The sequence below is a fragment of the Silurus aristotelis genome, assembly GCF_946808225.1.
Source record: "Silurus aristotelis genome assembly, chromosome: 15".
Classification (NCBI taxonomy): Eukaryota; Metazoa; Chordata; class Actinopteri; order Siluriformes; family Siluridae; genus Silurus; species Silurus aristotelis.
This window is the reverse complement of record NC_139588.1, coordinates 17,332,649-17,347,045: the sequence shown is the minus strand read 5'-3', so window position 1 is coordinate 17,347,045 and position 14,397 is coordinate 17,332,649.

Here is a 14,397-nt window from a genome sequence, read left to right as displayed (position 1 = left end):
GTGCGTGTGGCATAGGCAGCTTACACATCTGAAAAATCACCATCTAAGCTGAAAGGTATATCCAAGTTCTAGAAGAACATATGCTTCCATCCAGATGTCGTCTCTTTCAAGAAAGACCTTGCATTTTCCAACATGACAATGCCAGACATAACTGCATCAATTACAACATCATGGCTGCGTAGAAGAAGAATCTGGGCACTAAAATGGCCAGCCTGCAGTCCAGATCTTTCATCCATAGAAAACATTTGGCGCATCATAAAGAGGAAGATGCAACAAAGAAGACCTAAGACAGTTGAACAACTAGAAGCCTGTATTAGACAAGAATGGGACAACATTTCTATTCCTAAACTTAAGCAACTTGTCTCCTCAGTCCCCAGACGTTTGCAGACTGTTATAAATAGAAGAGGGGATGCCACATAGGGGTAAACATGGCCTTGTCCTAACTTTTTTGAGATGTGTTGATGCCATGAAATTTAAAATCAACTTATTTTTTCCCTAAAATAATAAATTTTCTCAGTTTAAACATATGAAATGTCATCTATGTTGTATTCTGAATAAAATATTGAAATTTGAAACTTTTACATTATTGCAGTCTGTTTTTATTCTCAATTTGTACAGTGTACAACTTTTTTTGGAATCGGGTTTGTACATTAATAAACCTTTAAAGTGTAATTATTGTTCAGACAGAGTTAAACGATTTAAGTTGAAAGATTTAAGAGTTAAAAGGTTTATATGAAAGAAGAAAATACAAGATATGTATGTCATATGGAATTTGAAACACTTTATTTATTATTTAACTAATGAAAATGCTCCCTGTTTGTGTGTGTGTGTGTGTGGGTGTGTGCGTGTGTGTGTGTGTGTGTGTGTGTGTGTGTGTGTGTCTGGGGGTGTCACACCCAAAGGTACTGGAGCCGAGTTTAGAGACTGGCTTGCGTTATAATTAAATGCTCCTTTGAAGTCAGCTATAGAGGTCAGGGACTATCCTGTTTTGTGTCTTTGGTGTGGGGGTACAACACTGTGGTATGAAAACCCCCAATATAAGTGTAAACCGTGGTGCTCATCCTGTGACAAGCTATGCAGATAGTAAGGGTTAAAAGGAATGCCTGAGACATGAAGTTTAAATGATTCTACACAGATGCTACATCTGCTTATTTATCATTTAACTAGAATCCATTTTTAACAGCATTAACATTATACCCTTTATAAGGCATAAAATATATAATTGCCATAAAGAAGCAGAAGCAGGCTTTACTTTGTCACATATACTTTACAAGACAGTGAAATTCTTAAAATTATGGCAGGTGTTTCTAATAAAGAAGCGTGTGTTAGCTTTTACTGCTCCGCTCCATCTAACAATATTCAGATCATTCTTGTGATTCTTCCTGAGTCAGTCAGTAATATGATACTGTCTGGACTGCGGCTTATTGAAACCAACTTCACCTCATCCTGTGGTGTAAAGACTTAATGACAATCCTACTTGTGTGAAAAGCATTGATACTTAACTCCATTACAAGTTATAAGTCACCAATTGCAGTAAAATGTAGAGTATGTGATTTAAACAGTAATTGAGTATTTTACACAGTAATTGAGTATTTTACTCATATTGAACGTAGGCCAAAAAAAAGTAATAAAGCAATCTTTCAAACAGGTATCTTTAATTAACCAATAATGTATGTAATGTAAACGCTAATGGTCATTGTCAATAAAAAAAACATTGTGAAGTAGAAAGTACACATATTGAATCACAATGGTGGTTGAATAGAGAGAACAGTGCTAATTCATCACAGTGAAGGCCTACAGTGGGCTCAGGGTGGCCCCCTGGCAATACCAGAGCTTGAACCCCAACCTTCAGATTAGTAACCCAACACTTTAAACAATGAGCTAACAAACCACCCCTGAAGCAGCAGTCACTAAACCTAATGAACTAACATAGCTTTCTTTCCATACTTCAACAACATATAATTCTGTCCTGCCAATACTACTTGCATAACAGTATTGATATCTTACTGTAAAATATAAAGCTATAAGTCCGTAATACCAGTGGGGCACCCTGGCGATACTAGGGCTTGAACCCCCAGCCTTCTGATCAGTAACCAAACAGCTTAACCACTGAGCTACCAAACAATCCATGAGCCAACAGTCACAGTACTTAGTGAATCGACATGGCATCCTTTCCATACTTCAACAACATGTAATTCTGTCTGGACTGCAGCTAATTGGAACCAACTTCACCACAACCTTTGATGTATAGACTTCCTGACAATCCTACTTGCCTAAAAGTATTGATATATTACTGCAAAACATGCTGCAAGCATCAATTCCAGAATGGCTTAGAGTGGCACCCTGGCAATACTGGGGATTGAACCCCTCACCTTTTGAGTAGTAACCCAACAACTTAACCACTGAGCTACCAAAACCACATGTCTCATCTAAAGCATTTGTATTGATGCTGATCAAGCACTCCCCCAATCCAATCAATTGTGCAGCTGTGCCCTTGGGAATAAATGAGGTTTATTCATTTTTATTTAATTTACTACAGTAGACATTGCTATGTACTCTAAAAATATGGGGTTCATCAATCATGGTCTCTATTTCGCTGATTATTTTCTGTTGTGCCAGTGAATCTGTTTGTAAAGGCATAATGAGCATGGCATGGTGTTGGGGTGAAAGGAGCTCCAGCATCTATAGCAGAATGATTGATCTGATAGGGAAGGAAGACTGATTAACATGGGCCTTTTGAATTTTCTACCACCCATAAATCAATACATTAATATTTTTCGCTTTGCTTAGTTCTCAATCAGTCCTATTGAGGAGGACAAAAGGGATTAAATATTAATAGAGCTCAATGTGTGATTTTTTTTAGGGAGATGCTATTGAAGAAGCATTTTTAGATTTAGATTTAGATAGAGTGGAACAGGTCCTTTTTGATTCAAATAAAATAATGAAACTGTCCCCTCTCTCTGAGCAGCAAATACACACAAATACAAGACATTGCCCTTTTACAAAATCCCATTGGCATGGTCAACTTAACACACAAAAAGGCGTGACCCCATGCAGAACAACATAAATGATAGCAAAATGCAAAGTGTGATTAGTGGGTAATTCATTATTCTGTAACCATTTTTGTTGGAAGTACAGCATAACTAAAACATATAATGTTACTATTAGGTGGAAACATCTTTTTGTTTGGTGGATAATTTATTAATGTGAATTTATGATTCATTATTGTGAGGCCAAATAAATCGTTCAAGAATAAATGTATAGCTGTTTAATAATTAGCTGTTCGAACTTTGCTTTTGAAGTTGATCAAAATCAGACCGTTTTATTGGATTTGAAATTAAATCCTTAGGTTTCATTTGGGATCATGGTATCCCTAATCCAGAGCAATTTACACATGAGCAGATGTGGGTTAAGGGCCTTGCTTAGGGGCCCAGCAATGATAGTTTTCATGGTGTCAGGATTTGAATTGGTGATCCTCCCATCCAAAGTCCAATGCTTTAACCACTGAGCTACCACCTCCTTTAGGTTCAGGACAGCTGGCAAACGAAAATGGTTCGGAAATTGCTCAAACTTACATTATTGCCTATGAAATTAGTTTGTTACAATCACATTGTTTATTATGTAATGATGATTAACACTGAATTATTGAGTTATTATACTCATTTAACTATTAACATAATTAATACATATTTACCCTGATTGGCCTTTTAACCCTAGCTGATGCAGTCTGTAGCTTCTCAATTGTAATGACCAAGTGCTCATTTGTGTTTCAGAATGGCCAAATTATTGCAATGGACTAAAGTCAGGTGGTCTGATAAGTCCAGGTTAACTATATTCAACAGCAATGAGCATGTCAGGGTATGACATGAATGTTAGGGAAGTGCATGAATCTTAAATGTGTCATGCATAGTGCCTACTGTACAAGCTTCTGGAGGCAGTTTTTAACCTGGGGTTGTCTCAGTTGATCAGGTCCAGGTTCAGCAACATAACATAAAGTCAGCTAAGATATAATAGATTTGTTCTATCCTGATAGCACATCTTTGGGATATGCTAAAGAAGACTTTACGAAGTCTCTGGAAGTGATTGTTATGGCATTGCACAAAGTAGTCAAATTCCAATGGAATTGTTGATTCTGTTCCCAATGATCGCAAATATTGGAACACAGCCCACACAGCAATGGTGCCACTGGGCACCAATCTAAATGACAAAACAACACATGCAGAGAGCTATAGAAACTTCCCTGCCATCAATCATTTAGGAAAAATTAATGGAAGCAAAACATATAAATGGCAGAATGACAACGCTTTGGGAGGAAAAAACAGCAGAAAAAGTGTCCTGACGAAAAGCAAAATGGAAAGAGGGATAAATGACATGGCCCTACCTTGTGTTTCATGGCTTTCTTACAACCAAGTGTTTAGAACCGCAGGGTGATAGATTAGGGAGGGGAAGACAATGCTTTTTTCTTAATTTAATTCTAGAAAATAATGTGATGGAAACCAGCATGCTAAATGGCATATTAAAAAGGCGGTTTATATTCGTCTCATGATCATCTGCTCAATTTCTGTAGTGGCTTGTTTGTGTCTCTGTGTGTGTGTGTGTGTGTGTGTGTGTGTGTGTGTGTGTGTGTGTGTGTGTGTGTGTGTATGTGTATGTGTATGTGTGTGTGTTAACTGGAGATATTAGCTGAGGCAGAATGATTATCAGGAATTAAAGGCATGAGGGGGGTTAATCCATTTCTACTTCATTTACTCAGGTTAGGAGAAAAAAAAATACATAAATGTGTTTGTTGCTTTGCACCAATATCACCATAAGAGGTGTGCTTTCTCACCCTGATAGAATATTTGATGAAGAATAGTTTGTTGTGACACTGCTTGGTGCGTGTTGCCACTTCATTTGCATTTACACAGTAATTATACTGAATGTACAATTGATTAATGACTGGCAAAAGCAGTGCAGGAAAAAAATGAATGCAGCAGCTGTCGGATGCACTCACTCCTCAAATCAATAATGCATTTGCAGGATAAGTAACAAATAACATATTATTCGTAACATAGCATTAAGGAAGCAAGCAAAGGGTTGGAATGCACATTGTGAGCTCAGGATTGCAAGAGAGCTGCAGTTGGGCCTTGAGCAGGAGCCTCCTATAATTAGATTGCATTTTGCCTTGATGACGATAGCAGTGCAAAGAAATTGTAAAAAATAAGAATTTTTCGCACAGCATTTTAATTTTCATGTGATATTTTGGGATGCTGCCATGATGTGTCAATCACCTGCACTGTGACATGCCTTATTCTCACCAGCAGTCGACAGAGTTTAGTTGTCTCAGTGTTTGAGTGCGTGCTTTTTTCTGTTTTTAGTGTTTCAAAGCCCAATTTTAGCTCTTCTCTCTCCTTTTAACCAGCGTTGCCAGAATAAAACAGAGTGAGCCGGGCTTCGCCCTCCACTCGCAAATTGCCACTGGTGCACCCATACTGTAAAGTTTATACATTAAACTAGTGTAAATTGCTCTGTTTTGCTAAATTATGTACAAAAATGTATTTTACATTTGTTAAATAATTAATAAATTACAGTATATTACAGCATACTGTTCAACATTCTTATAGATTCCTGGGTAGGCTAGGACATGTCAAGTTCATTTAAGTTACTATGGGCTCATTGTGATGCATCTCCATCATAAGCCGGGGACTGCCAAAAGTATTCGCTCCTCTGCCTTTAAATGCAAATGAAATTAAGTAACATCCAATTCTTAATACATGGGGTTTAATATGATGTTGATCCACCCTTTGCAGCTATTACAGCTTCAACTCTTCTGGGAAGGCTTTCCACAAGGTTTAGGAGTGTGTTCATGGGAATTTTTGACCATTCTTCCCGAAGCGCATTTATCAGGTCAGACACTGATGTTGGACGAGAATGCCTGGATTGCAGTCTCTGCTCTAATTCATCCCAAAGGTGTTCTATCAGGTTGAGGTCAGGACTCTGTGCAGGCCAGTCAAGTTCTTCCACACCAAACTCACTCATCCATGTCTTTATAGACGTTGCTTTGTGCACTGCTGCAGTCATGTTGGAACAGGAACGGGCCGTCCCCAAACTGTTCCCACAAAGATGGGAGCATAACATTGTCCAAGATGTCTTGATATGTGGAAGCACTGGGACTGGGACTAAGGGGCCAAGCCCAACTCCTAAAAATCAACCCCAAATCATAATTCCCCCTCCACCAAACTTACACTTGGCACAATGCAGTCAGGCCAGTATTGTTCTCCTGGCAACCGCCAAACCTGGACCCTATATGTTTTTTTTTTTTTTTTTTACCATTTATAATTACAAAACCACAAGACATGTTATTTACAATTTCTCTTAAAGTACTCCATCAAATCAGTGATTATATTTAAACACTGTGTTTATCATGAGGCTTTAGTTAGCTAAACACATCCCATACAAGAGAACTGTTAATGATAACATAAGAACATGCGCATCAACATAAAATTATAATATGTGCTACAGACAAATCTACGTTCAGGGCTACGGTATTAGAAAATCTGAGAATCTGTGTATTCTGATTCTATATATGAATTGTTTAAAAGCCTTTAAAAGCCTGCTAAATAAATCAATATAAACAATTGCTCAAGTAATTAAATTAGTTCAATTAGTGGTCATAGTGACTTTTAAAAATCAGTGCTTGTTTATATGTACACTCCTGAGAGGCCCAAAATGGCAAAATATTTAATTTCCCTGTTTCTAGCTTTCATAAGCAGTAAACAAGCAGGTGGTGTCATATGAGGTCTCAGGAGTGCATTTGTTTTATACTTGCTAATTAACTAATTATTTAGTATTTTGTAAGCTTAATATGTTGCCATGCCGGGGCTTGGTCTATTTTGTTGCCCGGAGTGTACACTGGTGGTTCAGTAGAATTTAATTTCTGCTCTAACCTGGGCTATCAGTATTCCCAGCACTGTTGATATAATGGTTATCACGCTTTTTTATTTTAATTCTTTTTTCAGTATGCTCAAACAACTTTTTATTATTTGATATGTTGGTCACAGTTCCTCAAACCCTTTTCCAAATCATGTCACCTGCTTTATAATATTCATGCATACAAAGGATGAAGTTTCCAGAATCAGGAATACAGAGAGATGACAGAATTCAAAAGCACTTACATTTTGCATTGTATATTCTGCACAAATCATTTTTTGCTATTGTCTATGCAGTGATAGATTTATATACACCATAGCTCTTTGTATGTAATAAAAAACCTTGTCTGATTGAAGTGAGCAAACTACAAAACAGCAAATTAGATCATATTCACCCAAACATGGTTTGCTCCTATATCAAAGGCTCAAATGTGATTCCCTATCGCATTCCACATTTAGTGACAATTTCACTCTTCTAGGAAGATGTTCTACTTAACTTTTTTTAAGTGTGCTTGTGGACATCTGTTCTAATTTAGACACAAGGTTGTTAGAAAAGTCAGGTACTGATGTAGATGAGGTGAGGAGTCTTGGGGTGCAGTCAGTGTTCCAATTCATCCCAAAGATGTGGTTGAGGTCAGAGCTCTGTAGCAGGAGATCTTCCACTCCAACCCATGCAAAGCTTATCTAAATGGAGCTAGCTTTGTGCACAGGGGCATTGTCATGCTGGAACAGGTTTAAGTCTCGTAGTCCAAGTAAAGGGAAGATTTCATCCTAGTGCATCCAAAGACGTCCTATACAGTGGTGTGCTTTCAGCTTCACAATAACAGTTTTTGCAAAAGAAACACATATGGCTTGAAAAGTCAGGTGTCCCAATACATTTGTCCATATAGTGTATATATGTATGTAAATATGGTCTAAGAGTACAATGCATGGCATATGATGTTAAGACAAGTTGTCTAACTATTGAGGTGTCAGAAAGATTTGAGCTTCGTATCATGCATTTGTACAGTATAGTGGGTATTATTACTGTAGTTATTATTCAGCAGGATGAATGTGTGCTCTTTCAGCTCTGTGGTTGTTAATGAAGCAAAAGGTCTCACAAATGCAGGTGTTTTGTTTTTATTACTGATGAATCCTACGCTGTGGTGGACAAATGCAGTCAACAGCCTCGAGCTGTGTGTGCACTTCATTTAGTCCAGCCTCAGAGTTTTCTTTCTGACACGATCTCCATGAGTGCTGAATCCGGCCAGTGAAGCACAGAGCTGCAAATGAAGCGTAATTAACATTTTTGCACCCTTTTAACTTATGAAAGCTGACAAGATGTAAAAAGCATATGGCCATATATAGTGCATTACTATATTAAACAAATTAGGTTTGGAAGAAAGGGTTAGTTTAACACCAAGTAAATCATAATTATGCCCTAGTGTTTACTAACACCAAAGAGTCTTCATTATTAACACTGAACATCCATTTCTAATTTCCACCATTTCACAGGGTTTTAAATGGTAATTTACACTTCACACTGAGCACATTTAGTAGCAGTTTGTGTGATCTACCACCCTAATAAATTGAACATTTACTGTATCATCAGTGTGTTTTGCACTATGAAATGTTTCATCATGATGATCTCAGGTACTCTGGCTCTCTGACTTACAGGCCATTTTTTAAAACTCGCATCTGTCTTGTTGTTCTGGATTGTAAATATAAAGTGGGTATGTAGGTATAGAGTAAAGCTGTGTACTGTGGCAATTTTATCAGTCCAGTAAAGCAAATTGAATTCAGTTTTATTTATTTTATTGTATTCATTCATACTCTTTCAACAATAGACATTATTAAGACACAGAGCTAATAAACTGATTAAGAATACACATTTTATATGTACACATTTGCTCCCATAAAATGATCCATTATGAGTCAGCCAGATGTGATGGTGGCAAAGAAAAATCTGTCAGATTATATTAGAAAGAAACCTTGTAAGGCACTCATCCTAATTGGGTTACACTGAATATTCATTAATTATAGTTTCAGCATTACATGCCTGAGTCACCTCCTTTCTGAGAATGGTCTGTGGCTTACATAATATCTGGTTACTGATAAATAGACTGACACTGGAAACACTGGTTTTGAGTGTGCCCACTTTATATACATTCATCACTTTCTTTGTTTTCTCCTCATAAACTTGGTTGTAAACTTTACGTTCAGTAACTGCTTTCTTCTTGTCTGGGTCACAGATTCTATAACAGGAACAGTAAGTGCTAGTTAGAAATACACCCGGATTGGAGTCCAATGCATTGCAAAATATCATTTACACACATTCATACCTGAACAATTGATCTTAGCTAATGCAGCTGCTGCCATATATTTAAAAGTTAGGAGAAAACCAGAGAACTTCAATAAAACCCCTATAGTTTTATCACAGAGAACATGCAAGACTAGACAGACAGTAATTCAAGCCCAGGATCCAATCAGAGACCATGGAGCTGTGAGGAAGCAAGGTGGCGCATTGCACCACCGTGTCCCCAATAATATTTTTTTCAACAAAAATCAGAAAAGCCTGAAAATCAATGTTGTCTGTGAGCTGCTTAAGAACCATATGCCATGCCTACTTCAAATCAGAAATATAGGGTGCATTTTTGTCATCCAGTGATAAAAAAAGATGGCTGAAAAATAGCACTCATCAACGAAATTTATATTGCCACTAAAATACTGTATTTTGGTACAGTGATTTTAGTCATCATTCCCAATAGTTAATCCAGATCTGCATACTACAGCCAGAGTTCTGCTTCACATGTGGGAAGTGATAGCTCAGTGGTTAAGCCTCTGGGTTACTGATTGGGAGGTTAGCGGTTCCAGCTGCCTCTCTCGGGACCCTTGCTCAGGGCCCTTAAACCTCAGTGCACCATGACACTGTAACATCACTGACCCTGTTCTCTGATCCCAGCTTTCTTTTTCTTACATTAACCACACTGTGCAGTCTTGGAATTGTATTTTATTTACATAAATCTGCTACATATATTGTGTTGCTCCATGTTATTAATATTCTAAAGAATATTATGTACAGTATTTATCAGGGCAGTCTTTAATGCTTTATTTTAACATGTTTTTGTAATTTTGACTTTGTTTCATGGCTGAATATTTAATATTTTCTATTTTACCTTCTATGCATTTAGTAGCTGTGTTTAATGTTAAATTCAAACTTAAAAACACAGCATTTTCCTTTTCCTTTTTGGCATCTTGACACCTGTAAGATTATAACCATGAAAGCATGAACATAATTAAAATGTGATCTTGAGAAACAATGCCTTGTCATTTAGTTTGCACCCTCTTGTTTTCCTACCCATGACTGAATGAGCTGTATTGGCCATGACCGTTTTATTTTTCTCGTTTGCACCATTTAATTTTAAAGGGCAAAATAAACAACAATTTCAGAACTCTAGTCTGTGGTTAATTGTAGGTTTTTGAACCATCTGTGATAATTGCTGGATGTTATGAACCTGGCTGCTACAGCTCACTGAGTTTCATAGACAGAAAATTTTTCCTTTTTTTTTTTCCAAAATGTTTTCTTTTTTTTTAAGTCGGTCTGCTGCAGTAGAGAGAAATGAGACTAACGTGTTTTTTTGTGCTTTGATCTTGACACAAGCAGATACTGTTGAGAATATTCAATATTCAGTATGAACTAAAGCACCACAGATATGGAGCACATCTCCTTTAAAGCTGTAGTCAATACAATCCAACTGAGACCCAGACTAAGACCAAGACCAGCTCCTTAATCTTTTAGCTTTGGTTTTTGCTGTGGCTTTGCTCTATTTTTTTTGGTATAAAAAGTCTTAAATGTTAATTGCCTGTTAGCATTACATTTAGTTTTGCTCTTAAGCAAATGGTGTGAGGATTTCCAGATGCTTTTAACAGTATTTTCATAATTTTAGCTCCTAAATTAACCTTTGCATGTAAGTCTGATCAGAAAGTCCTTTGTTACTGAGGTTCAAAGAGCAGATCTTTGAGGTTAATACCCAGTTCAGCCAGTCATTCAACAGGTACACACTGGAGACTAAAAAGTAATTCAAATCCAAAATACCATTTATTGACAACTCCAGGGCAAAATAAAGGGGAGCTAAACAGGAGGCCTCATGAGAGAGAGGAGGGGACAAAGATGGAGAGAGAATGGATTTTTTTTTTACATTTCTTCCATTTGTTTAAAGTTAACTGCTGAGACTCATAACATTTATAAAAAAAAATCAAGACTTCATTTGAGTCCCCTATTAATAATGTATTGCATTTTATGTAGCATATAGCATCCGCTATAAGCCTCTTTAAATGCTCAAAGTTTCTTGCATTTTACTTATAAAGCACAAGTAACCTGTCCAATCACCCAGACGTTCTCCAGAGTTTTGTCAGGTAGAATGAATCTTGGTCCCGTTAATGTGCAGTAGGTATGTGAGCATGATTCAAGTCTCTCTTCAGATTCAATTTCAGCTTGAAAGATCAGAGAAAAAAAAAAAAACCTACCCTATTCCTGAACTCTCGGGCTGCTCTCATTTCTGGATATAAACTCAAAGACACAACTTCTGCACATTAATCCTATTGAGTTCAATGGACTTCATTGGAATCACTTGTAATGTATGGAAGTAACTAATGATTGAGGAATGATGAAACTTTTAATCCCATTTTAGCAGCTTCCCAGGTGCGCCACCTATGGGCATATAGAGAGTATGATATGTTTTCCACAATTTTTTTGGCCACAATATAAGGGATTCTAGCTGGGATATGAGATAAGATTGAAATTATTGTAAAAACTATTGAAAATATTATTTTAAAATGAGAAGTAGCTATTTGACATGTTCTACCGTGACCTCTTGATCAAAGTGGAAATTACATTAACACATTGATTAATGCTGTAAGTTTCAAAGCACTTTACTGGGACTTTAAACCATATTAAGTCAATACCAATTCTGTTTAAAGCAGTTAGTGGTAAGTAAATTAGATTGTGTGTGTTTGTGGTTGTGTCTGTGGATAGAGATGGTCTGTTGTTGGCCACTTCTGTCAGTCAACAAGCTTCTTTAAACTAGACTCTAAAGTTGCTTGTTATTGGCTACGTTTATTTATACATAGACTCTTTTTTGAATGCTAGAAGTATGGCATGTGAGACCACAACTTAAATAACATCAATGATCTCAGTGTGTAAGGCTTTGAAAAACTGGTCTGAATGTCCTGAGTTTAAATCCTGCCACTTGTACTAAGAACAAGACCCTTACAACCGTTGATAAGTTTAAAATCCAGCAATGCTGTATTTGTTATATGTTTGCTCTAGAGATGTGTAGCTCATGTAAATCTAGGATGCTATCAAATGTTATTTTTGTGTGAACAGCATGCAACAACCCCAGGTGTCCATTGTTTGTATTCAGGGACACAATATTCCTGCTGTGTGCACCTGTGTTTCAACATTTTAACCCACTCCATCATGGGTTTGCATGAATCACGGTGTCTGTAGAGTAATTGTTCAGAGGTTTGGAGGCATTGCTATCTATTGTTGAGAATAAAATGTAATGTTAAGGCACCATGGGAATTCATTCAAATTCAGGTAATTAAAAGTGTAAAAGACCCTATATACTGTGTGTTTGGGTGGTGCCCTTGTAATAGACACCCTGTGTTCTTGGTATTGGCTCCTCATTTGCAATCACTAAAGCTAACAAGCTATTATTTGCTAATCGTGGTTTGTTTGCGTTTAATACAATTATCAATTAATACACAGGCAACAATTTATGAGGTACAGTTTTAAATAGTTTTAAAAAACAAAATATTTTTTGTAAACATTTTAAAGTATGATGGTGTTTTAAATTACATAAATCATCAGGACACCAAATGGAACTTTTGCAATGTTTCCACACGGAGGGTTTTAATTGCCGGATGTGAGCATCATGTTGGATTTTGGTGCTTGATTTAAGACTTGCTTTGTGTCAAAGGTTTTTCATTTTGCCTCTACTATTTAATTCTTTTTTTAAAATTAAAATAGTCAAAAAGAAATGCGCACTGCATTAATCACGTGTTAATAAAATTAGTGCTGTTAAAATGAATTTGTATATGAATGTAATTTGTATTTGAATTTTATATATACAGTATATTTACAAATAATATGTGTAACAGTTTTTTGTAAAGCATCATATAGATTGCACTTGTTTGTGCTTGTCAACAAACATTCTAACGTTTGACTTGTAAATGCAAACAAACAAATAAATAAATAAATAAATTGCTTTAAAGTGCGAGGTTTGCCAATACTGATTTGTAACAGCAACTACTTTAACCATCATCACGTCTGAGCTCCACAGCAGCCCTGCAGTGTTTATTTTTCATAGCACGCCTGCAGTAAGTCATCACAGTCAAAATGTCTAAAGGCCCAGAAATTTACCAGTGTCAGAAAAGGTGTGAATGCATTTAAGAGACCGAGTTTGCAGTGGGCAGTTTGTGAGTGGGCAGAATGTTAATGTTTATCCCATTCAATAGTGACACACAAAAAAGCAATGAAGAGCAATAGTTTGAAGAGTGCACAGGGGCACTGTCATGCTGGAACAGGTTCAGGTCTCCTAGTTCAAGTGCAGCCACATATTTCATATGCAATTGTTTGCCAGTTTGGGAAAGACACACACACATATTGCTGGAAAAGTCAGATGTCCCAAAACTTTTGTCAATATAATGTACATTTGTTTTAAAGAAGAAGGAGCATGAGAAGATAGAGAAGGTGTTGTCCAAAGTCACAACTTCAGCATATTCCAGGTATAAAATTGGATGCTTTGTCCAGATCAGTATAGTCCAGGAAAAAACCCAGCCATTAGGGGGGCACAAGCCAGTGTACTCTTAGTGCCGGTCCCAAGCCCGGGTAAATGGGGAGGGTTGCGTTAGGAAGGGCATCCAGCGTAAAACATGTGCCAAATCAAATATGCGGATCACAAATGAGAATTTCATACCGGATCGGTCGAGGCCTGGGTTAACAACGACCGCCACAGGTATCGTTAGCCGACAGGGTACCGGTGGAAATTGGGCTACTGTTGGCCGAAGGAGGAGAAGGAGAGGAGGAAGGCGTCTACAGAGACGGCAGGAAAAGGAGCAGTGTAGGAGAGTAGAGGTTCGGGTTGGTACTTTAAATGTTGGTACTATGACATGTAAAGGGAGAGAGATAGCTGATATGATGGAGAGGAGAAAGGTAGATGTGTTGTGTGTTCAGGAGACCAAGTGGAAAGGGAGTAAGGCCAGGAACATTGGAGGTGGGTTTAAACTGTTTTATCATGGTGTGGATGGGAAGAGAAATGGTGTAGGGGTGATTCTGAAGGAAGCGTACAGTAAGAGTGTAGTGGAGGTGAAGAGAGTTTCTGATAGGGTGATGATCGTGAAGGTGGAAGTTGAAGGGATGATGATAAATGTCATCAGTGCCTATGCTCCACAAGTTGGCTGTGAGATGGAGGAGAAAGAAAGATTCTGGAGTGAATTAGATGAAGTG